General features: G+C 43.4%; 1 pseudogene; it reads right to left on the reverse strand.

Moving 5' to 3' along the window:
- Positions 1 to 24771, reverse strand: part of LOC126416928 (neural-cadherin-like) — a 275218-nt pseudogene that overhangs the window by 205686 nt on the left and 44761 nt on the right.

Below are 24771 nucleotides of genomic sequence, written 5' to 3' on the forward strand. Positions count from 1 at the left end.
GTTCTTAACAATTATAGGCCGTTGTGGGGTCGATTTCTTTGGTGTCCTGCTAGTATATTTCCGTAGGAGTTCTTGAAATTTGGGGCAGCCACGGTAGGTCGTTGGATGTTCTTGCTCACAATTGGCGCACTTTGGGGGCGCCGTCCTAGGATGAGTACAATTCGATGATTTGTGGAAGCCACCGCAGCGGACGCAGCGGGCTGGCTGGCATGCTGCAGTAGTTCACTGTATGCTCGAAACGTTGGCAATGTCGGCACTGGACTGGTCCTTCTTTTCTATTAAAGGTTTCTATTATCACTCGTGTGTAGAGCAGGTATTTGACAGCATATATCTCGTCACTGTCTTTTCCGGATGGGAGGGTGACTCGGTACACAGGTTGCGGTATCAGTTGTTTCGTCTTCTCGTCGCGTTCCTGAAATTGGTAGACTTGTAGCACTTTGAAGCCTTTTTCCTTGAGGGCATAGTAAAGTTGTTCTTCGATAACTTCCGCCGGAAGGCGTTTGACAACCACTTTCAGTTCCCTGTCGTCTGGTGCTTGATGCGTAAAATAGGAGAAGCTGTGGTTCGTGAAGAATTTTATTGCACGTCTTTGGTCTTCGAAGGACTCAAAGTGGTATCTGATGCGGTCCTTTTGGTATGTAGCTTTAAGGTTGCCCTCTAGAAGTCCGTTGAGCGTTTCATTGAGGTGAACGTAATCCTTTGTGTAATAAATAGTGACTGGGGGCACTTTGCGAAGCACATTCTTGTCTCTGTCAATGGCTTCTGCGGCATTAGAAGTTTGTGCCTGTGGCTTGTTGTTGGGTGATGGAGGCGCAGCTTGAGGTGTCAGTGGGGCGAATCGGTTCGTTGTGGGGATGGTCTCTGTTCGTCTCTTAGCCGGGTTGGCTAAGTCCTTGGCTAATGCGTTGCTTCTGCGGCGTTTGTTGTGTACGAGCGTAAAGTCCCCCTCTGCCTGTGGGGAGTCGTTGTCGTTTTCTGCTGGAAAGGCCGCTGCCATCTCCGCGCCGTCGAAGTTTTGGTGGAAGTGCTGTGATTCGACATCTGAGTCCATAGATGGAGATGCCAGACAGGTGTCGTTATCCTGCTCTTGTGTTTACCGTGAATAGCGGATAAGGCGTTGTACGTCCTTCAGCGTTTCCTTGTCCACCTCACGACATATATCGAGTCTTCTGGCGTAGTCCTGGCGGTCGTCTTCATTGCTGCGTCCGTCGTGATGTGACATATGGCCGACGTCCGAATACGGTTTCGTCGTGTGGTGTGTAGTCTGCTGTGGTCGAATAGCGCCTGTCGATCGTCGTTCTTGACGTTCTATCCTGTCATGAACCGGTGCCGTAGCCTGGGTCGTCAACCTGGGATCCGTCCTGAGTGGAGCGGCCGCTGGGGCGTCCGGCGGGCCAGGCCCAACTGACCAACCAGCGGCCGACTCCGGCGCGTCCGAGGCGGCTGTGCCGGCCGCGCGCGCATCGTCCTCGCTCGTCGGCATTGCGAACTCAACTCCAACTGCCCTCACTCGCGATCGGCGCTCGCTTATATCCCGAACCGACCCAAGCACCAAGACATACCTTTGTGCTAGGACATCGATCGTACTCATGTCAGAGATACTACTGGCGCCGATTGCGCCACGGCTCTATTTTCTCTTGTAACTTCCGACTCGGTCGTGTCCAGACCCTTACCGCAAATGGATACATTTACCCTTCTCTATCATACCTGAAAGTTTATAACATAATCATGGAATAACCCTGTACATTTGCAAACGACTAACCCAGAGCACTGTCATCCTGTACCAGTTGTATGTTGTCCCTCTAACGGCTTGCAGCGTGCAATAACCACTAACAGACGGCAGGTGGCAGCAAGAGCAGCAGAAGATATATAAAGCGAGTCGGGGGGACGCGGAAAAAAGTACAGTCTTTCTCGTAATGTGGAAACGTCCAAAAGGGTGAAAGCATATCCGAAACGGCTAAGTTTGCAAACTATTCGTGTGCCACCGTAGTTAAGTATACCACGCATGGCAAAATGGCGCTATGCAAAACTGGCGCCGAACAACTGTGGTGCACCACGGGCCGTAGATGACATCAGTGAATGACGGCTGCGGAGCAACTGATGACCAACTGTCCGCCCAGAGGAAGCATGGGGCTACCAACAGTGTATTCTCAAAGACTAGTCAGCGGACGTTGCTGCATAAGGGTCTCCGTAGCAGATGCCTGCGACATGCACTCGTGCTGACTGCTGTTCATCGGCGACGAATGCTGGAATTTGCACCCCACCCGTCCACTGAGTCCACTGAGAGCCGACAGGTGGCCTTTTCAGATGAATCACGTGTTATTCTCCATCAGACGGATGACCGCTGCTGGCTTGTACGGCGTGAAAAGTCTGAGAAGAAACTCTCAGGTTGGAGGAGGGAGCATTATGATCTGGTAAATGTTTCCGTAGCATTCTCCGGGTGATCTCGTCATTCTGGAAGGCACAATGGATGAACACAAGTGTGCATCTATCCCTGGGGACCATGTCCACCCCTACATGCAGCTTCTTTTTCCCCGGCATGATAGTATCCACCAGAAGGACAACGGAACTTGTCACACTGCTCACAGTGTACGTGCATGGCTCGAAAAGCAATAGGATGGGTTTACTATACTCTCTTTCTGAGCAAACTCTTTACATTAAAACCCAGTCGAGAATCTGTGAGACCACCTTCATCGTGCTGTGCCTACCATGGATCCTCAACCGAGGAACGCAGTGCAGCTGACCACGGCGCTGTAGTCGGCATGACTTCACATTCCTGTCGGTACGTTCGAGAACCTTTCTGACTCTTTCTGCATGTCTCGTAGCTGTCCGCGCTGCAATAAGCGATTAATCAGGCTTTCGACAAGTGGTCCAATGAATGTTACTGGACAGTGTATAGTCTCATATTAAAGGTTTAACATAGTGCCACAAGTATTACAATTAGAAATTGCCAACATATTTAGAGGCAGTGTATTTGTATTGTATTGTATGGAACTGGGGACCTAGAAACGATGGAGAGGCTTCGCCCCGCCGTAGCCCACAGTGGTACACAACCCCACAACAGGCTACAGCAGTCCACTCACTCACCGCCACCCCACACAGAACCCAGGGTTATTGCGCGGTTCAGCCCCTAGTGGACACCACAGACTGGCCGGCATACCGGACCTCGAAACTAATCCGCCGAGTGGATTCGTGCCGGGGACCGGCATGCCTTCCCGCCCGTAAAGCAATGCGTTAGACCGCACGGCTAACCGGGTGGGCGAGGCAGTGAAACTCACAGCACGTAAATACCCAGACTATAACTATCCGGTATATGAAAATGAGAGTACTTAGCGATTTCCAGTAACTTTTAGACATAATTTCAATAAATTTTCTAAACTTTCTCTACGTTACAAGCTTAACGTTAAATACTTAACGCATTAGCACATCTGGGAGGTAATCAGAAGATTGAAGCTGTTTTTTTTTTTACACGGGAATTCAATTCCTTAAAGAATTTGGTATGATCGAGGACAGCTTGTACTTTGGCCTCCAAGGTCACCTGGCGTCCTCTGGATTTTTCTGCCTGGCATTATCTCAGAAGTGAAGTGTTCAGCATTTCCGTTCATACCGCTGAAGAACTGGAGCAGCGACATCTACGATTTTTTCAAGATTTGCAAGATGATCTACGCTGTAGGAATCAGCATGGGTTTAAAAAAAGACGATCGTGAGAAACCCAGCTCGCGCTAGTCGTCCACGAGACTCAGAAGGCCATAGACACGGGTACCCAGGTAGATGCCGTATTTCTTGACTTCCGCATGGCGTTTGATACAGTTCCCCACAGTCGTTTGATGAACAAAGTAAGAGCATATGGACTATCAGACCAATTGCGTGATTGGATTGAAGAGTTCCTAGATAACAGAACACTGCATGTCATTCTCAATGGAGAGAAGTCTTCCGAAGTAAGAGTGATTTTAGGTGTGCCGCAGAGGAGTGTCGTAGGACCATTGCTATTCACAATATATATAAATGACCTTGTGGATAACATCGGAAATTCACTGAGGGTTTTTGCGGATGATGCTGTAGTATATCGAGAGGTTGTAACAATGGAAAAATGTACTGAAATGCAGGAGGATCTGCAATGAATTGACGCATGGTGCAGGGAATGGCAATTGAATCTCAATGTAGACAAGTGTAATGTGCTGCGAATACATGGAAAGAAAGATCCTTTATCGTTTAGCTACAATATAGCAGGTCACAACTGGAAGCAGTTAATTCCATAAATTATCTGGCAGTAGGCATTAGGGGTGATTTAAAATGGAATGACCATATAAAATTAATCGCCGGTAAAGCAGATGCCAGACTGAGATTCATTGGAAGAACCATAAGAAAATGCAGTCCGTAAACAAAGGAAGTAGGTTACAGTACACTTGTTCGCCAACTGCTTGAATACTGCTCATCGGCGTGGGATCTGTACAAGATAGGGTTGATAGAAGAGATAGACAAGATCCAACGGAGGGCAGCGCGCTTCGTTATAAGTTCATTTAGTAATCGCGAAAGCGTTACGGAGATGATAGATAAACTTCAATGGAAGACTCTGCAAGAGAGACGCTCAGTAGCTCGGTACGGGCTTTTGTTGAAGTTTCGAAAACATACACTACTGGCTTTTAAAATATTTACACCATGAAGATGACGAGCTACAGACGCGAAATTTAACCGACAGGAAGAAGATGCTGTGATATGCAAATGATTATCTTTCAGAGCATTCCCACAGGGTTGGTACCGGTGGTGACACCTACAACGTGCTGACATAAGGAAAGTTTCCAACCGATTTCTCATACACAAACAGCAGTTGACCGGCGTTGCCTGGTGAAACGTTTTTGTGATACCTGGTGTAAGGAGGAGAAATGCCTACCATCACATTTCTGACTTTGATAAAGGTCGGATTGTAGCCTATCGTGATTGCGGTTTATCGTATCGCGACATTGCTGCTCGCATTGGTCGAGATCCAATGACTGTTAGCACAATATGGAATCGGTGGGTTCAGGAGGGTAATACGGAACGCCGTGCTGGATCCCAACGGCCTCGTATCATTAGCAGTCGAGATGACAGGCATCTTATCCGCATGGCTGTAACGGATCGTGCAGCCACGTCTCGATCCCTGAGTCAACAGATGGGGACGTTTGCAAGACAACAGCCATCTGCATGAACAGTTCGACAACGTTTGCAGCAGCATGGACTATAAGCTCAGAGACCATGGTTGCCGTTACCCTTGACGCTGCATCACAGACAGGAGTGCCTGCGATTGTGTACTCAACGACGAGCGTGGGTGCACAAATGGCAAAACGTCATTTTTTTTGGATGAATCCAGGTTCTGTTTACAGCATCATGATGGTGGCATCTATATTTGGTGACATCGCGGCGAACGAACATTGGAAGCGTGTATTCGTCGTTGCCATAATGGCGTATCACCCTGCGTGATTGTATGGGGTGCCATTGGTTACACGTCTCGGTCACCTCTTGTTCGCATTGATGGCACTTTGGACAGTGGACGTTACATTTCAGATATGTTACGACCCATGGCTCTACCCTTCAATCGACCCCTGCGAAACTCTACATTTCAGCAGGATAATGTACGACCGCATGTTGTATGTCCTGTACGGGTCTCTCTGGATACAGAAAATGTTCGACTGGTGCCCTGGTCAGCACATTCTCCAGATCTCTCACCACTTGAAAACGTCTGGTCAATGGTGGCCGAGCAACTGGTTCGTCACAATGCGCCAGTCACTTCTCTTGATGAACTGTGGTATCGTGTTGAAGCTGCATGGACAGCTGTACCTGTACACGCCATCCAAGCTCTGTTTGACTCAATGCCCAGGCGTATCAAGGCCGTTATTACAGCCAGAGGTGGTTGTTCTGGGTACTGGATCTATGCACCCAAACTGCGTAAAAATGTAATCACATGTCAGTTCCTGTATAATATATTTGTTCAATGAATATCTGTTTATCATCTGCATTTCTTCCTGATGTAGCAATTTTAATGGCCATTAGTGTACCTTCACCAAGGAGTCAAGCAGTATATTGCTCCCTCCTACAAATATCTCGCGAAGAGACCATGACGATAAAATCAGAGAGATTAGAGCCCACACAGAGGCATACCGACAATCTTTCTGTCCACGAACAATACGAGACTGGAATAGAAGGGAGAACCGATAGAGGTACTCAAGGTATCCTCCGCCACACACCGTTAGGTGGCTTGCGGAGTATGGATGTAGATGTAGATGATCCGGAGTTGTTTGAAATAATTCGTAACTCACTGAAGAGATGGGTGGAGTATTTCTTCCATATGTGAGGACGACATGTGAAACATCTCATTTAACAGGTACGACCCGTACAAGTGTACAGTAAACTGTCACATGTAATGGATTGAATCAGTATTGTATTTCTTCTTAGGTTTTGGTGGAATGTGAATCTAATTAGATGTGCACTTACTTGGAAAGTTTAAATTTCAAATATATTTCAAACATATTATGCAAAACTTTACAACCGTGCTATAATGTGAATTCCTTTTGACTTACAAGGATAGTAATTATAACTTAATTGAATATATTAATTTTAGTATATAAACTGAACTGTTTAAATATATTTAAATTTTATGAATAATCATTTAACACTGTGAGAAATAACATAAAATGAAAAAATATAGCTGTAATGAGAGTTGAATCCAAGCCGACAAATTGCCAGTCAGTGTTCTAGACCACACGTATGAATCTGTAGAGAGTGTTTTAGGTTTTCCTATAGCCCGGCCTGGTGAAATATTCTAGGGGTTTGCTCCTACTCACATAGTCTGAGTCAAATCGGCGAGCCTCGTTTGACGGCCTCCTGTTAGGTTTACTTGATTTGAATAGATCTAAGTAACTCTTTAAATCTCACTTTCTCATCCAAAGATTTTCTGGTAAGGATTCCTTAGTAGATCATCTACAGAAAACATCTTCATACTAAATTTTCTCATGTACTCTCTTTTTTTATTACCCTCTTTGACTTACAAGGACCTTTTGGCTAACAAGGGTAGTAATTGTAACTAAATTGAGTGCGTTAATTTTACCTATATGTACTGAACTGTTTAAATACATTTGAATTTTATAATTAATCATTTAGAATTGCGAGGAATAAAATAAAATGAAAACTAATTGTGTAGCAACAGGAATCGAGACGGAGCCAAGAAATAACCAGTAAGTGTGCTTAACCAATCGGCGATGACGCCATTACGTCAACCAATTCTCACGAATCCTCATATTCTGTGCTTGCATAATACGTTACACGTATGACCTGGTGCAAGAAGGGATGACGTCACATCAGAGCGAACACAGTCGAAAACAGACAGCTGCGTCTCTTCCCTGAATTGATCATAATGTGGCTGACCAACATCTCAGCACTCGACACTGGATTCTAGTTCTCGTGGAGAGAGCGCCACAGAACATGTTTTCGTCCAATTTATTTGCGTAACAGACCACATCAGAAGAGAAATTACGTAATTTTAGTGGGATTCCCTGTCCACATTCTAAGAGAAATGGCATCATTTTAGTGCGATAGTTACAGTGTGCTGTAGCATATTGGCACATGATAAACGGCCGTGACTGGTTTATATTGACTAGAATAATATTTCACACTGAAGTCAGAGGCAGATCGTAACCATTTATTGACAATTATCTCGCAATGGGTTCGTTCGCGGATACATGTTTACCGGACTTTTTCTTTCTGTTATAATACTTTTCCGTCCATGTCAGCTTTTGGTGCTACTTATGACACACCCTGTATACAAATGTTGCACCTCTCAACTTGGAGTTTCAAAGGGTCGCGTGTTGTGCTTGAGTCTTAAACCAGCAATGATGTTAACTCATAGAAAGAAAGTCGTGACCATTAACACCGGAACTCAAACTGCGTTTTTAATGGCGAAGAGAAAACGTCTTGCTTCACAAAATATAAAGAAGGAAGATGGAGATCACATCCTTCGTGGCATATGGTCATGAAACATATCCACAGAAGCACGAAAGATAAAATAGGTCAAGACAAACAGGAGAATATGTACAAGTCAGTTCTCAGAGACCCTCAGCGGCAGCTGTAGCGTTTGTCCTCCAACTTTGAACGGTTTCTTTATCGTCCTACAGCATCAGAAGGGCATAAACTTATACGAATTGTGGCTAAACGTTCTAGTTAGGGGTTGGATGGGCCCACAGTGGCGATGTGGGAGAAAGGTTCAAATTTTGCTCGCACTGCAAAGAGACTTCCTGTCATAGATTATATTTTCTCTGTAGAACAAGCAGGACAATGCCTCCCTGAAGACCAGGTGGAAGAAATAAGGCAAGAAGTGTCCCACACGTTACGTCCGGCTCTACCGCTGCGGGATACGATCTCTTCTGCAGAGAGAGAGCCATTCGTTCCCCCGAATGATGATGAAGTAGTAGTTTTACCAGCTGACAAGGCGAATGCCACGGTTGTACTGACAGGGGATGATTACGAACTTGAAATGGATTTACTACTCAACGATCCGGCTCACAGAAGACTGTCTAGTGACTACACAGAAAATATTAAGCGTAAGACACTTTCGCTGTTGAAAAAGAGCTCGTTGTCCGAAGACTTAAGTAAGAAATTTTATCCTGGTGCTGCCGTTCCGTCCAGGTTGTATGGTCTGCCTAAGTTACATAAGGAAGGGGCTCCTCTACGCACAGTTGTTAGTAATTTGGGTGCACCCACTTTTTAACCTGTCGAAGTATTTAATATCTGTTCTCTGTCCATATGTTGGCAAGAGTGAACACCATATTTCCAATCTGCTGGAGTTTATTCGGCGACTGAAATCTTTGAGGCTGGATCCTTCGGATTTGTTAGTGATTTTTGATTTGGTACCTCTATTTACACGTGCCACTCCGGAAGAATCCCTGAGTTTGATTCGGGAAAAGCGGGATGAAGAGTTGGTGAAGCTTTGTCGTCGTTTGCTGACACCCGTATTTTTCATTTAACTGCAACATTTTTTAACAGAATGACGGAGTGGCTATCGGTAGTCCTTTATACCCATAGACGTCAATTTATTTATGGAGGAGTTCGAAGATATTGCACTGAGGACCTCGACTTTGCAACCAACGTGCTTTTGGAGGTATGTAGATGATACCTTTTTTGTCTGGCCACATGGACGTGATGCTTTCAACTGATTTTTGGACGACTTCTACTGTCTTCATCCCAGCATTAAATTTACAATGGAGGTTAAAAGTAATGCGATGCTTCCATTCTTGGACGTTATGGTTTACAAAAAACCAGATGGTTCTCTGGGACTTGAGTGTTCACTGAAAGCCGAAGCACACTGATCAGTATCTGTATGCTAAGAGTTGCCATCCACCATACCAACGCAGTGACGTCCTTAGGACTATGGTATGCAGGGCATATGCCATTTCCGACGCGGACAGTTTAACCCAAGAAATTGCACGTATGATAGCAATTCCTGGAGGGCAGCAAATATGGTGGGCGGCGTATGCGCCGTGTACGGTACGGAAGCCTACATAGGACACCGATTTGCAGCCTTCGTATGAGTTCTCAGCGGGACTAAGCAGCAGCAGCAGCAGTAGCAGAGTATTCTCCTGAAGATGCCCATCAGTTCGATCGCCGAATTTTTTCATTTCCAGTTTGGGAGAACAAAGCGATCGTTAGTAGGACACCGCTATGGTGTTTGCAGATAAGCTAATTTTACAAGGGAATATGCAAGAAAAGCGCAACTGAATAACTATGCACTTGATCCACTCACTAAAGCCACAATAACTAAATCATGAAAAATAGCTTGGCAGTTGCACTTATAAAGCAAAACAATAATCCACTGGATCACAGTATGTCAAAACTAATGAATAAGTTTCTGAACCATACAGTCAAGTGAATTGTGTCTTTAGCCATGCATGTATGATATAGTGTTTGCTCTTACCTTCTAGCCCGCTCCCATCTGTAGCAATAATCTGGATTGTGTAGCTCGGTGTACGCTCTCGGTCGAGACAACAAATGGCTGTCGCTATTTCTCCAGTGTCGGAGTCGATTCCAAAAATAGCGGATCCTGTGCGTTCATCTACAGCGTTCTTCTCAATCGAGTACTTTATCCTTGCATTGCTTTCCTCGTATGGATCGTCGTTGTCCACTGCTGTCACGTTCAAAATGAATGTACCTGCAAACAGCAAAAGAAGCACCTGCTCAGAAATCCGATCTCTCTGTAAGAACTGCTTTCAAAATTCAAAACTGCTTACAACGACTCCTATCTCTCCCCCTTTCTCTAGTGACATTCTAACTAGAGCTTCACACTTTCCAAAATGAGCGAATTTTGAGAAACATATTGATATTATGTGCACTGTTGCTTCTCGTAATAGCAGCCTTATGGAGTTTGTTGCCAACAATCAGTCCACTTTCTAAGATAACAATAACATTCTAAAGTATAAAGGTTAGTTGTACTGAGCGGAACTGCACTGCAGTATAGGGCGCTGCACGACGCCGTCAAATATTGTTTATATGCAACGAGGGACCGAGAATACAGGTGGTACAAGTGACATTTCACAAGAAAATGATCTAAAGGCACGTTTGGAAAGCTAAATATCTATCTATTCTAAGTACAAATTAAAAGCGATTTTCCGCATAGGGCCGCACACTCTGACGAAAATGTTTAGGTCCTAAGACAATGCCTGGACTGCATTTCGGATATAACTAGTGTAAATGCAATGGCAGACAGAAAGAGAATTGCTGCCATCTTTAATGAAGGTTCAGGTACCCATTTTTCTGAAAGTACAGCAGTAGCCAAAAGTGTGTGCTATAGTGTGTACTTATAGTAATGTTTAATGTATGTTTAAATAGACTATATTTTGAAATATCTCTTGTTCATCTTGAGGCAAGATCAGTCTACTGACACAACAGATCATAAGTTTCTTGATCGTGGCCATATATATAACGTGATAAGATTCCTCTTGAAAGGAGGATATAAGATGAACATCAACAAAAGCAAAACAAGGATAATGGAATGTAGTCTAATTAAGTCGGGTGATGCTGAGGGAATTAGATTAGGAAATGAGGCACTTAAAGTAGTAAAGGAGTTTTGCTATTTGGGGAGCAAAATAACTGATGATGGTCGAAGTAGAGAGGATATAAAATGTAGGCTGGTAATGGCAAGGAAAGCGTTTCTGAAGAAGAGAAATTTGTTAACATCCAGTATAGATTTAAGTGTCAGGAAGTCATTTCTGAAAGTATTCGTATGGAGTGTAGCCATGTATGGAAGTGAAACATGGACGATAAATAGTTTGGACAAGAAGAGAATAGAAGCTATCGAAATGTGGTGCTACAGAAGAATGCTGAAGATTAGATGGGTAGATCACATAACTAATGAGGAAGTATTGAATAGGATTGGGGAGAAGAGAAGTTTGTGGCACAACTTGACCAGAAGAAGGGATCGGTTGGTAGGACATTTTCTGAGGCATCAAGGGATCACCAATTTAGTATTGGAGGGCAGCGTGGAGGGTAAAAATCGTAGAGGGAGACCAAGAGATGAATACACTAAGCAGGTTCAGAAGGATGTAGGTTGCAGTAGGTACTGGGAGATGAAAAAGCTTGCACAGGATAGAGTAGCATGGAGAGCTGCATCAAACCAGTCTCAGGACTGAAGACCACAACAACAACAACAAGATTTCGGTCTCTCTGAAAAGGCAAAGAAACACTTCAAACATGTATTGGTTTATCAAGACGGGATGGAAGCAGTGACACAGGTCAGCGGAAATGTTTCCATAATGAAAATGAAAATAGAAAACTTCATTTCAATGAAATCCTTGGATGCCATAGCAAACGACAGAATTAGTATCGACACAGGAGGCAACAGCGTACAGTGGAGGAAGACCACGCGAATCTGAATCAGTAAAGAAAATCCTCTAACAGTGTAGTTCTAGTATTCACTAAACCGTGATCATGAGTTAATAGAGCAGATTTTAAGAGACCTAGTATTGGTACCCTATCAAATCATCTTCTGTGGTCTTTCCATCGAGTTGAAATGGAAAAATTTCCAGGAGACGAAAAACTAAGTCCCTCCACTTTCACACTTGTTCTGTAGCGATATATACCATTCCTAGACTGTTGCTAACATGGGTGTAAGAGGAGGGAGTCGAGAAAAAAAAAGAATGTGCTCAAATAAGATGAGGAAGACTGAAAAATGTACAACACAAAGGTGCAGCATCACGTGTGTTGCCCAGGAAGGAAATTCTTCAAGAGATATGACAGAGGGAAATGAATATGGTTCTAAGGACACTGACTGTGAGGGGATTATAGAAAGTTACTATGAATAATGTCTTGTATGTGTTGGAAGAACACCGGTATATTTTCGTTTTGGTATTTTAATTTTATTTGCTTTGATAGGCGTCAGGTATAATTTTGGTATCTGAATCGATTGTGAGCGAGCAGCGATTTTGTAAGCTGTATCGCAGAAGTTAAGCTACGGTAACATCTTTGAGCTGTGCGAGGGCGCAGTGGGAGTAGACAATGTTTAGCTTGGGTAGAGAGAACTGTCGAAGTTCAAATGTGTTAGAGTTAGGCAAGTGAGGAAGCTATGGCAATGTTATGATTCAAATTTAATGTCTCAATTTATCATTTTGTTCAGTCGACATGATTATGAAACTGATGTGTGAAGGAAGAAATCTAATGGAACGTCAGGTAAACACGATAATGATGTTACCTTTTTTTTCCACTATTGCTGCGCCATCGAACTAACTTGGTTATTGTACTGAAATTTGTTAGTTTTGAGAGATAGGAAAGTGTATTGTTTGGATGTTGAGAAGTTCATTAAATTTAAAATCTGCCTTGAGCACTTTTTCTCAATATACAAAGAAATAGTCATTTATTTGCATATTTCATTTCCTTAACAATCTTTCTCTTACAACTGTTTTTTTAAGGATCATTAAACCAAGCGTGTTCGATAAACAGTTCGATTTGCAGTTACCAGAGAACTCATTGCACCTCTCGAGCGTCTCTGTGTACATCAGTAATTTGCAGCTTCAGCATAGCGGAGCGCAAGACAGAACAGTATTGCAACGCCTTATCCAGATTTGCGCAGAATAGAGGTAAGAAGAAAAGATTATGATTTTTTTATTTATTCAATCAGGGCCAACTTACGTTATTTAGAGACGGTTTTTGTGATCAAATTTTGCAAAGCCAATTACTCAAGGTTTCATGTCCAAGTTAATTATTCAGGCAGTTTATACTGTTCAAAATTCTTGCAGTCAGATTGCTAACTTTTACAGTATGAAAGACTTCCCTTTTCATTACTACAGTTAATTACTTTTGCAATGCAGCTTGTCTTTCACATTACGACAGTATAAGTTTAATTCGACAGTTCATTTATTATCACAGCTCAGGTTTACAGAAACAGAGTGCTTCAGTTGATATTTTTATTTATTTAGATAACCTTCACTATATTTTTATTTATTCAGATAACTTCCAGATTTATACCCATTAATTTTCAGGTTGTTGTATTAATTTCGCTTTAATTACTCATAAATCCTTGTTTTATAATGATCATGTATTGTATTACGTATATCATGAGCGTTGTACCAACACATCGGCAAAATATAGCACAGTAAATAAAACATTTTTGCCGTTGTACCTGTTTTACTCGAAAAAGTTTTAAGACGCAAGGAGTATAAGTATTTTTAAGATATGATACAAAATAATGCAGGGGCACTACAGTCTCTAACCATAGCTACAACTGCACACAAACTGACCATTAGGAAAAAATAGTTGATATTTCGATAGTGATTCACATAATTCATAAATAGCCATTTAATTTTGGCAGTCATTTGCTCAGTATGCTTCAGCAAGAACTTGTACCCTTGCCCCTCAAATCGTATGTTCCCACTAAAGTGCAGCGGCAGAGGCTAGCGTTTCCGTGGTGACGCGCAACGCCACCTACGGGGCGTCGTGACGCGGCTGCTCGCGGAATTGGTGTTCCCACCTGCAAGCGGCAGACACTAGTGGTAGCCAATAACAGACCGCCACCGAGGCATGGGTGGGGGAACCACTGAAACACGTAGTTCCTTTAATTAACTTTATCACGAATCTATTCGAAAGAAAGACGAAGATGGATGAAGAAGATGCCAGTTTTTTATTTTCTTTACGATATATTATTTCACATATTTCATTACTCACGTTGTCTTACTTCGCCGAAAACAGGTTTGACGAATTACCGATCATAACTCTTCCCTGTCTCACTACAGGTATGTAGCCGACAACGTTTAGAAAAGCGAGTGCTCTAGAACAAAAGCTCATTACAGCTTTTAATATTATAACTTGCAGTGTCTAACTGTAGTTTACTACAATGATGATACATTACCTTTTATGACGTTTATTTATAACTGAAAATGTGTGACATTTGATACTCAGTATTTGCTATACTAACAATGGGAGGCCACGACGTTGGGATCACATGCTTACTTCAAACTTTGTACACCTCTAGCGGGCCTAAAAGGTAGTAAGGTGTTGTCTTGTGGTAGCGTTCTCACTTCCCGTGCACGGGGTCCCGGGTCAGGGATTTTTCTGGCTTCGCGATGACTGGGTGTTGTTGTGTCGTCTTCATCATCATCATCATTCATGCCCATTACGGTCGGAGGAAGGCAATGGCAAACCACCTCCGCCAGGACCTTGACTAGTACGGCGGTGCGGGTCTCCCGCATCGTCCCCCACTCTCCTCGGAGTATGAGACATCATCATCAGTAAGGTGCACTAGTCTGGCAATTCCGGGAAAATAGCAAGAGAAGTTTTACGCATCTATTATGTGGCTAATGAGTCTGCGCCTACGTACCGGATGTTAAGAGTTTTGGGTGGTCAAGTGGAGTTTGCACGGTAGCTCAGCGTGTTCGGTCAGAGCGCTGGTTGTCCTCAGTAGTATAAAATCGGGTAAAGGAATCAACAATCACTTACTTTCCGTGTCCGGAACTAGACTTCAAGCTTCCAAAAATCAGCAGCCAATATGGCCTTGTCATTTGCCTCCCATAAGTCATTCATTGTGCAGGGCTGGTCTAAATACGGACAGATAAGCAGGTGTTGAGGATCCTGGACAAAACCACACAGACAGAGAGTGTTCTCATTCCCTTTTAGGAAACCCCGTTGCTGCAGGTTTGTCTTGCACCTTGGCACTTCTACCCTCATACGGTTTAGGGTTCTCAAGACTGTGTATGGTAGGTCTCCACCAGGCGCCAGTTCTTCTTTTACATCTTTATGGGGGTTTCTCAGGTCGATTTACCACCTTTTCAAACGATTCTCTGCAGCCGACCTTTCCAGGGCTCGGGTACGTGACGGGAAACTCTTCCTCGAACAAAGCCGTCGGTCAGCAGGCTGGTGTCCATATAAAGGGTGACGCATGTCCTTTTCTTGCTTGGTTTTTTCGGCTTCGGCAGCGATGTCATGTCGTATGTTGGGCGGTGCGATCCCCATGATTAAGTACATCTTGTGCACTGGGGTTGGCCTCAAGCATCCGGTAACAATCCGTGCCATTTCATTTACCGCGACATCGACTTTTCTCGCGCGTGTTGATGCAGACCATACTGGAGCGGCGTATTCCGCGGCTGACACACTGAGCGCAAGGGCTGAAGTTCTCAGGACTTTTGGGTTTGCACCCCAGGATCCGCTAGTTAGTTTCCTGATGATGTTGTTTCTAGTTGAGACTTTTTCCCTTGTGGCATTACATGACAGGTCATGTGACGTCCGCCCAGACCGATCGCAACGAATAACACCGAACAAAATGAAGAGAAGTAAAAAAGAAAAAAAAAAACAAAAAATCCATGTGCGGTCAAAGCGTTACCTGCCCTCCGCAATAAAAATCTGAGTGAATGGATCAACTGTGAACTCGAGGGGGTGTCATGATATGTCGGCCGCGAACAAATCCAATGAACATTAACTAACAAAGTAAAAAAAAAAAGGCCGTTAGCTTCCGAGCTTCGTAAGAAAAGCGATTATGAAACGACGGTTCCACTCCCTCTCGAACTCAGTTATTAATTTATTTTTTTTACCACTGGTCAAATAATTTAATTTATATGGCATTTGATAGGTAATATAAGGAAAAAAACTACGTTTCAACTTATGTTCTCCGTGGTGTATGACAAATACTATCCTGCAATGTCTAATGCTGAGAGCACATCTCATGAGTAACTGTGCATTACTTTTGTGGTATGGCACATTATGACTTTCTGTATTACTGATTGTGAACAACGTCATTTGAATCATTATTTATCGAGGTCTGACTTGGGCTTTCCAAGCCTATCACTCGTCCTTGAAAACTTAATTACAAGTAGTAAGTAGTCAAATAATTTATAAATTTCACTACAGCTCATGAAAATGGAAGTGGTTTTTTTAAATTATATGTACCCCCTAAATGTCACAAAAATTGAATAATGTGACCAGTGAAGAAAAAAATATAGATTAAAAAGTAGGTATTAGCGATATTTGAACCGTCGCCTCGTCTCCGAGCATCTCGCTTAGCGCTTTAGCTAATCACTTGATCACAATGACTTCTTAGGCTCGGTATCTTCGCACAAATACATCTGCTACATAACAGGTGTGTAAAACTTCTCTTGCGATTCTCATGCGGAATTGCAGAGAAATGCACTTTACTACTTCCACATTATATTGATTTAAAGGCCTACTAAAGGTGTACAAAGTTTGAGGTAAATCCATGATCCCAAGGTCGTGGCCTCTCTTTGTAATATCATATGTTTTAACAACTGGCTCTGTGTTCTGTTTCAACTGGTTCCTCACATTGCAGTCATGTACGCGATCACTGTTTCCGTGCTAGCCATCCGCAGACGGTGTTGCCCCTCCACCAAAATTCTTTCTCCATCTCAGACAAACTTTACAAAGACTGGAAAGTTGAACAGCTCACACCAATATTCAAGAAAGGTAGTAGGAGTAATCGCGAAATATGGGAGAGAGTGTCACAGAAATGATACAGAATTTGGGCTGGACATCATTAAAAGAAAGGCGTTTTTCGTTGCGACGGAATCTTCTCAAGAAATTCCAATCACCAACTTTTCTCTCCACCGACCTACATAGGGAGGAACGATCACCGCCATAAAATAAGGGAAATCAGAGCTCGTACGGAAAGATATAGGTGTTCATTCTTTCCGCGCGCTATACGAGATTGGAATAATAGAGAATTGTGAAGGTGGTTTGATGAAGCCTCTGCCAGGCATTTAAATGTGATTTGCAGAGTATCCATGTAGATGTGGATGTAGATGTGGATGTAGATGTCGGTCAATCATTATGTGGTGACCAACAGTGTACCAGTGGACGGATGAGATGGAAAAGACACCATTGATGTACTGTAATAATAAGCATCACAGATGATAGTGCGAAACATTTTAGCAATTTTACAATAATTTGAACACCGACCAATGATGTGATCATATTTCTCAGTTTCAGTATCATCGCTAAACAGCCCATTCTCTACTTTGCGACTAGCATTGCGAGTGTAGATAGGTGACTATGCAGTTCGTCCATTCACTGTTAATTCTCGAACATATACATTATCAAAGTATACCAGACAGCACTCTACATATTTCTAGCACCTCGAATATAGTGCACAATTTATGATCAATATCTGTGCGGATAGGAGTCACAGAGCATTCTCGTAGTCTTAGGATAAAATTAGAGACTGAAAGACTCCACTCACACTGTCTTTGACCAACCCACCATGCAGCACCATTACCGATTTCATCTGCTGCTGACCAGAAGTAGACCGCTACATTCTGTGTCTCGTGAATGAATGGACCTGGCTGAGTCGTCGTCCATCCAAGAGCACAAGATTTCTCCAGATGCGCCCATGTAGAGGAGGTTAGCACCCCTTATCGGAGTATAGTAACAGATTTGAAAGTGTTGCAATAGCACACGATGAAGAAGAACAAGAAACGGGTGGTTTTGATGCACGATGGAGCTCCAGACGGAGGGAGTTCGAAGCATTTTACGTAAATCAACTACGCTATCAATTTTAAAGTGTTGTTCTAGTGTCTGGGATCAGTACCAGGAGGGCATTAGTAAGAGAGAACATAAACACACGCAGTCCTAAGGCTACGCGGATCTGCACTTAAAACGGCCTATAATGTTAGATCGCTTCAGTTTCCTACCTATCAGTCGTGTGGAATGCAGAGCTGTTATTATCCCACTGTAAGCAATTTATTTCCAGCGCATGACGTACATCCTTCTTGCAGGTTTCTCTACGATAAACTATGGTAACAAACTGTAAAATGGAAAAACTACTTTCCTTAAAACAGCGGCTCTGTGTGATACATGCGCAATACAGCTTTCCAGAGATGTATAGCGTCCACTGTGCACATCCGATCACGGTTCAGAAATTATACTGTGCCCGAGTCATTCCTATATAAAATTATCGTTAGTAACGGAGAATACCTCTTACAGTGAAACAGATAAACACATAGCAGCGGCGTCCGACATGTGAAATTACACGTCATGCCGCCGCTAACTCTGTAAACAGCACATCTGTAAAGCACGGGGATTGCAGTGCCTCACAACACCTATCGCTAACTTAGAATCATCTTAGTTATGAAACTGAAGTCTCGATTTTACGCCCAAGATGCGACAAGGGAATGGAGTGCATCGCATAAATCTTCGGTGGTTTAGAGGAATGTGTCGAAACAGGATGGTCGCATTTCATCACACATGAGATGGAAGTCCTCTGATGACCGAGAGGTTTGGTGTTAACGATCGCAAGTAGACAGTGCTCTAAGTCAAATACAAAATACGTGGTTGTATACGAGTCGAACGCAGGATATGTCACACGACTGATGCATCCTGTCAGAACAGCGGAAAAAATAGTCAAATTACTTGCAGAAACATCTCCATCCCTCTCTAGAAGGCATCATCAGTCTGCTATTAAATCGTACCTCGTTACAGCTCCATCTCAATCGATCACTCCGTCCCATCTGTGTGATCCTTTAATGCAGATGCAGTTTAGAGGCAGATGGTTTTCTGTTTTCCTGAAAATTGTCAGATACAGTAGTCAACTCGCGTGTATCACTGTTACCTCAACAGACATACAGTAGAATGCTGCCTCGATGGAAGAAAAAAGTGACTGCTTCCTTGTTTCCCCTCACTTCCATGTCGACATTTTTTCGGATTCCTCTTGCTGTCGCGTACTTGCTCCCATGTACAAATTGTTCTGTGCCAACCAGAAGATACGCAACTACTTCCTCAATTTCCCCGCATGTTGGTGTATATTCCCTCAATTTATACGTATTTTCAGTCATTTTTCGCAATTCTATCAATTTTATGTCAGTTCTACACGTGTAATCCTGACATAACCTCTCGTTCCGTGTTCTAAAATTCCTTGTAAATGTTATACAGTTGCTAACACCTGCATGCAGGCAACGTAGTGGGTTTCCATGTTGGTTTCACAAGTGCTTGACAATGCCAAGTAGTCGCAATTAGTCAATCGCACGATTAAATAAAAATCACGTTACAGCCTACTACGGACCATATTTACGTTTATTAAGCATCTAGAGGTTGAAGATTCTCACAAATACAAAATTTTACGCAGCATTGTGATACCAATATGCAGTTCTGTTTTCCGCATCCAGATTCCCCAGTAGGATAAAGCTATAGCTTGATCCTGACGTCCAGGCTGAGTATTTGGGCGGGGTGTAAGTTGGGGGGGGGGGGGGGGGGAGGGGGGGGGGAGGGTGCGGGGCACAAAGGTGGTGTGAGGGAGAGAAACTGACCTTTCCCCTCGCAGTGACCTTCTCGTTACGTCCACATTGCTTGTGTTACTGTGGGTTTCCACAGATGAACAACAAGCTCTTGGCGTTTTCCTTTTTGTGTGAAACTAGTGCATCCCAGTCCCACACGGCCTGCTACGGTTTGGCATTCACTACAAGATCTTCATGATTATTCTGCAGTTCACACTCAGGTGTTTGTCAGAGGGCTCATGGAACCACTTTCTTGAACATTCCACACCCGAACAGCACGTGAGAAAAAACGAACAACTAAGTCTTTCTGTGTGCCCTCTGATTTCTCTTATTTTGTTGCAATGGTCTTTTTTTCCTTGTTTAGGTGGAAGTGAAAAAATATTAGACATTGGGGGTGAAAGTCGGTGTCTGAAATTTCTGAAAATGTCTTGCATGAGTACCACCTAACTTCGCTTATCATGTCCGTGGCACTCTGTCTCCTATTTAATAATACTAAACGAGCTGCTCTTCTTTGAACGTTTTTGATGATCTCCGTAAATCCTTTCTGATAATAACACCGTACTGCATAGCAGTGCTCCAGAAGAGAACAGACCAGTGTAGCTTAGGTCTTCTTTTTAAAAATTTTGATTTACATGTTCTGAGTGTTCTGCCACTAAAACGCAGTCTTTGGTTCGCCTTCCCCACAACATTTTCCATGTGATGGTTCAAGTCTAAGTTGTTCGTAATTGTAATTTCTAAGCATTTTATTGAATTGTTAACTTTTAAAATTGAGCGACGTATAGTATAAGAGAAATTTAGCGGTATTTTGTTACAACAGAAGTGGCTAAACTCAATTTTTTTATTGTTTAGGATCACTTTTTGCACAGTGCAGATATCTTGTCAAAATCACTTTGCTTTTCGGTTCTATCTTCTGATGACTTTATTAGATAGTAAAAGATAGCATGATCTTCAATCTAAGAGGGCTGCTCAGATTGTCTCTTAAATCGTTTTCATAGATTGAAAGCAACTGAAGGTCTGTAACACAGATACCACTTAGATTTAACCAGATGACTTCCCATCAGTTATAACGAACATTGATCTTTCAGAAAGGAAGTCACGAATGCAGTCGCATATTTGACCACCAAACTCGATAGACGAGCAAATCAGTTAGGTAACGCTTATGAGGAACACTGTGAAAATCTCTGTGGGTTCGATGAAAGAAAGCCTCAGGAATGATATAAAGGACGTCAATGAAACGGCTCCCTCCATAAGGACATTCATTTTCACACATTTCGTGATATAAAACGGCAGCTTGCAATGCGATGTAGAACAGATCGACGTTCTTGACAGCCTTTGCCACTGCTGATACTTTCCAGGAGATTCAGCCGTTTTCTAAGGACCTCACAGGGATGAAGTCATATTGAATGTGATCTCATCCCTTTGAAGTGTAGTGTGATCGCAAGTTTTGTTTTGGTGTACAGGGTGGAGCCACTATGGGCCGTTCATGACCATGCGACGAAATCTGAAAGTGATCCAAAGCAGAAAAGGGTATTTGACTTTATTCATCCCTCCTTTTTCGCGCCCTCCTGTGACGTACACACAGAGGGGTATAGTGAATAAAATGGCAAAGGGACTCTCTAAGACCCCCAGTTCGGCATCACCGTTGGTGCATCTCGAGTACCTGTGCTCGGTACTTTAAAAATGGCTCTGGCACTATGGGACTGAACATCTGAGGTCATCAGTCCCCTAGAACTTAGAACTACTTAAACGTAACTTACCTAAGGACATCACACACATCCATGCTCGAGGCAGGATTCGAAACTGCGACCGCAGCGGTCTCCGGGTTCCAGACTGAAGCGCCTAGAACCGCTCGGCCGCTCCGGCCGGCCCTTAGAAATGTCCGTGGTTCAAACCCAGTCCGCCATTCTGCTTTCGGTTTCCCGTGATTTCCGTAAATCGCTTCAGGAAAATGCCAGGATGGTTCCTTTGAAACGGGCATGGCCGACTTCCCTCCATAACCCGAAGGGACAGATGGCCTCGCTGTTTGGTCCCCTCCCTCAACCAACCAACCAATCTAAAAACATACCTGTGCAGACATATCCATCCATCGATCCGTGCCTGGAGGCAGGACAAGCAACCCGCACCATACTAGTGCCTCCTGGTCGCATACGAAATCAGAGGGATGTCTGATCGGCGGGTAGAGATCGGTAGATGGGTATCTCTGTACAGTGGCATTTTTAAAGTGCACAGGTGGCACCAATGTCGTTGCCGAACCGTGGGGAGGGGCTTAGAAAGATCTTCCCGTTTTATTTAGAAGAATTTCAGTATCACATCTCCCTTACACGCGACAAAAGACGGCGCGAAAAAGGATGGATGAAAAAGCTTAAACACCCTTTTCTGCTTCAGATAACGTTCAAATTTGGTCGGATGGTTTTTAACTTTCCCTATTGATTCCACCCTGTATATCAAAGCAAAACGAGAGGCTACGCTGCATTCCGAAGGAATGACATCACGTTCAGTGGGGTTGGAGCCCTGCGACGTCCTCAGAAAAGAGTTAAATAGCCCGGGGGTGAGGAGAGGTTCAAAATGGCTCTGAGCACTATGGGACTTAACATCTGTGGTCATCAGTCCCCTAGAACTTAGAACTACTTAAACTTAACTAACCTAAGGACATCACACACATCCATGCCCGAGGCAGGATTCGAACCTGCGACCGCAGCAGTCGAGCGGTTCCGGACTGCGCGCCTAGAACCTCTAGACCACCGCGGCCGGCGGTGAGGAGAAGGGGCAAAATTTGTCAAGGGTGTTTTCCTGCTGTATATCGCACTGAAAACTATCGTTTTAGATCGCGAAAAGTGTGAAAATGAACGCTTTTAGGAAGGGATGATTTCATTGACCCCTTTACGCTACCTCCTGAGGCCTTTTCTTGCCGTTTCTGAGCGGCGATGTGCTAGAAATGTTTTCCTTTGTCACCCTTATGAAACCCACTTTATTTCAACGCGGTTCTGACCCCCTTCGCAGAAGCATCAAAAGAAGGGACGAAATGTTTCTAAGAGCGAGCTGAAGACCTTCCCATCATGTGAGATGTCCACGGTGGCGTTTGGCAGAATTGTGGTGAAATTTGGTGCCAGTGAGACGTCATTAATCCACCTCGAATGAACTTCTGAGCTCTGGCCTTTTTCTCCGCATGTGTCGAGACCGAGGGTCACGTGGCAGGACGCCACAGTTTCGCAGCAATACATAGGAAGGTTGTAGGCAGATTTTTGCCTATTTTCAAACTTCTGCGTCGAAATGGAAGACAACTAAATGGTTTCTGAAAAAATGCTCCTTTAATCGTGTTGCGCAGTGTAGATAGTAGGCAAGGAATGATGGTGTGGATATGTTCCACTGTAAATGATCCATGCGTTGGATGAGGACATTAGTCTCGAAGGCTGTTTGTGGGGTTTAGGCTACCGCGCGTCGCAACCACTTCCCTCGATTACCATAATCACCTTTAACGACAAAAATGGACAACAAAATCACTCTTCGTAGGCGTTCAGAAGATCTAATTACTTATCGAACCTCATATACAGGTTGGAGGATGGCAGTAATAAACCAACACCTCTAAGTTCTTGCCCAGTGAACAATGCGGAATATCTACTTTTTCACCACAAGGGTCAACTCCACACCTGCCGGAGCGTTCTCGACCACGCAGCCGCGGTAGAGCGGCTGTGTGAAGGTGGGCGCGTTGTCGTTGACGTCAGTGAGCGCCACCTGCACCTCGGCGAATCCAACCAGTCCGGCGCCGCCCTCGTCTTGCGCGAACGCCGTGAACCGCCACAGGGGGCGGCCGTCCGGTGGGTCGCGGTCCAGTGGCTGCAACACACATACGTAGCACTTGTAGGGGAACTCGGGGCGGAACAGGATATCTAACATTTAACAATAAAGGACCACAAGAAAAAACATTGTCATATAACCTGACGAACTTCAGTTCAAAATCAATTAGCACTGTTATGTATTTACTACGTTTTTTCAAAGAATTGTTGCATATTTCCCGTTCCGCCCTGCCTGCGGGGCAGAATGAGAGAAGGCAATTCCTAGTGAAATTATTGCACAACCGTTCTAAGTATTAGGAATAACACCTTGAAACTAAGACAAAGTTATTTACTGCACAATTTATACTAAGGAATGAGGAATCTTCAAAAAAATCGTTGACAATAAGAAAACATTTTAACGTCATTTTAAAAAGTTACAATTATTGTTAATGCTAAATACCAAGTTCTTTTACTGTTACTTTATTGAATTCCGTTACTCATGCGCATTTACATATAGGCCCAATAGGCACGGGCCTCGGGACGGCACCTTAAGGGGGCAGCGTTTCTTGCTCTGTACTCATTTTAATCTTTTACGTTTTAAAATAACTGCGCTTACAAACGACAAAATGTTTTAATATTGTTAAACAACTTGCTTGTTTAAATCAGCCTTAAGAACTAAATTCAGCAATACAAGCTTGGAAATATACATAGTTTACTTGGTGACTGAATGGAAATTTAACACTGGGTTTCTGTCTGGTATCATCTTCATCATTGTTCAAAATATTTTGAAGTAAGCTGTCAGGACGGCAATCTACAATACAGTGTTTGAAACGTTATTCCGAGAATGTTGTCGGCTTCTACTTAACCCTACCATATTTTCCCAGTGAAAGTACCGGGACTCCTGAAAAGCTGTGGTAAACTAATCATCAGTTTCTTAAATACTGTAACGTGTGTGGGCCTCAGTATGTAAAACGCGACTCCACTTAAATTTCTTGTAGAAATTACGGGGAAGTATCAAGTCAACCCTCCATTACTGTAATTAAGGTGAAAGCTCTGTGGTCTTCAATATCTGAGCTCTGATTTAATGACACCCGTTTAACAAAACATGCTGATACTGGGAATGTTTCATATTTTTAAACACATGTTTATTCGAAAAGAACATTAGCCGAATATCTAATAACTTGTGAAATACACTTCACAACAGCTTAAAAATTTTATTTATTTATTTACTTAGTTACTTTTTTGGCGAAAAAAGAAGAAGAAAGCAAATTTCG

This window comes from Schistocerca serialis, chromosome 8 (assembly GCF_023864345.2).
Source record: "Schistocerca serialis cubense isolate TAMUIC-IGC-003099 chromosome 8, iqSchSeri2.2, whole genome shotgun sequence".
Taxonomy (NCBI): Eukaryota; Metazoa; Arthropoda; class Insecta; order Orthoptera; family Acrididae; genus Schistocerca; species Schistocerca serialis.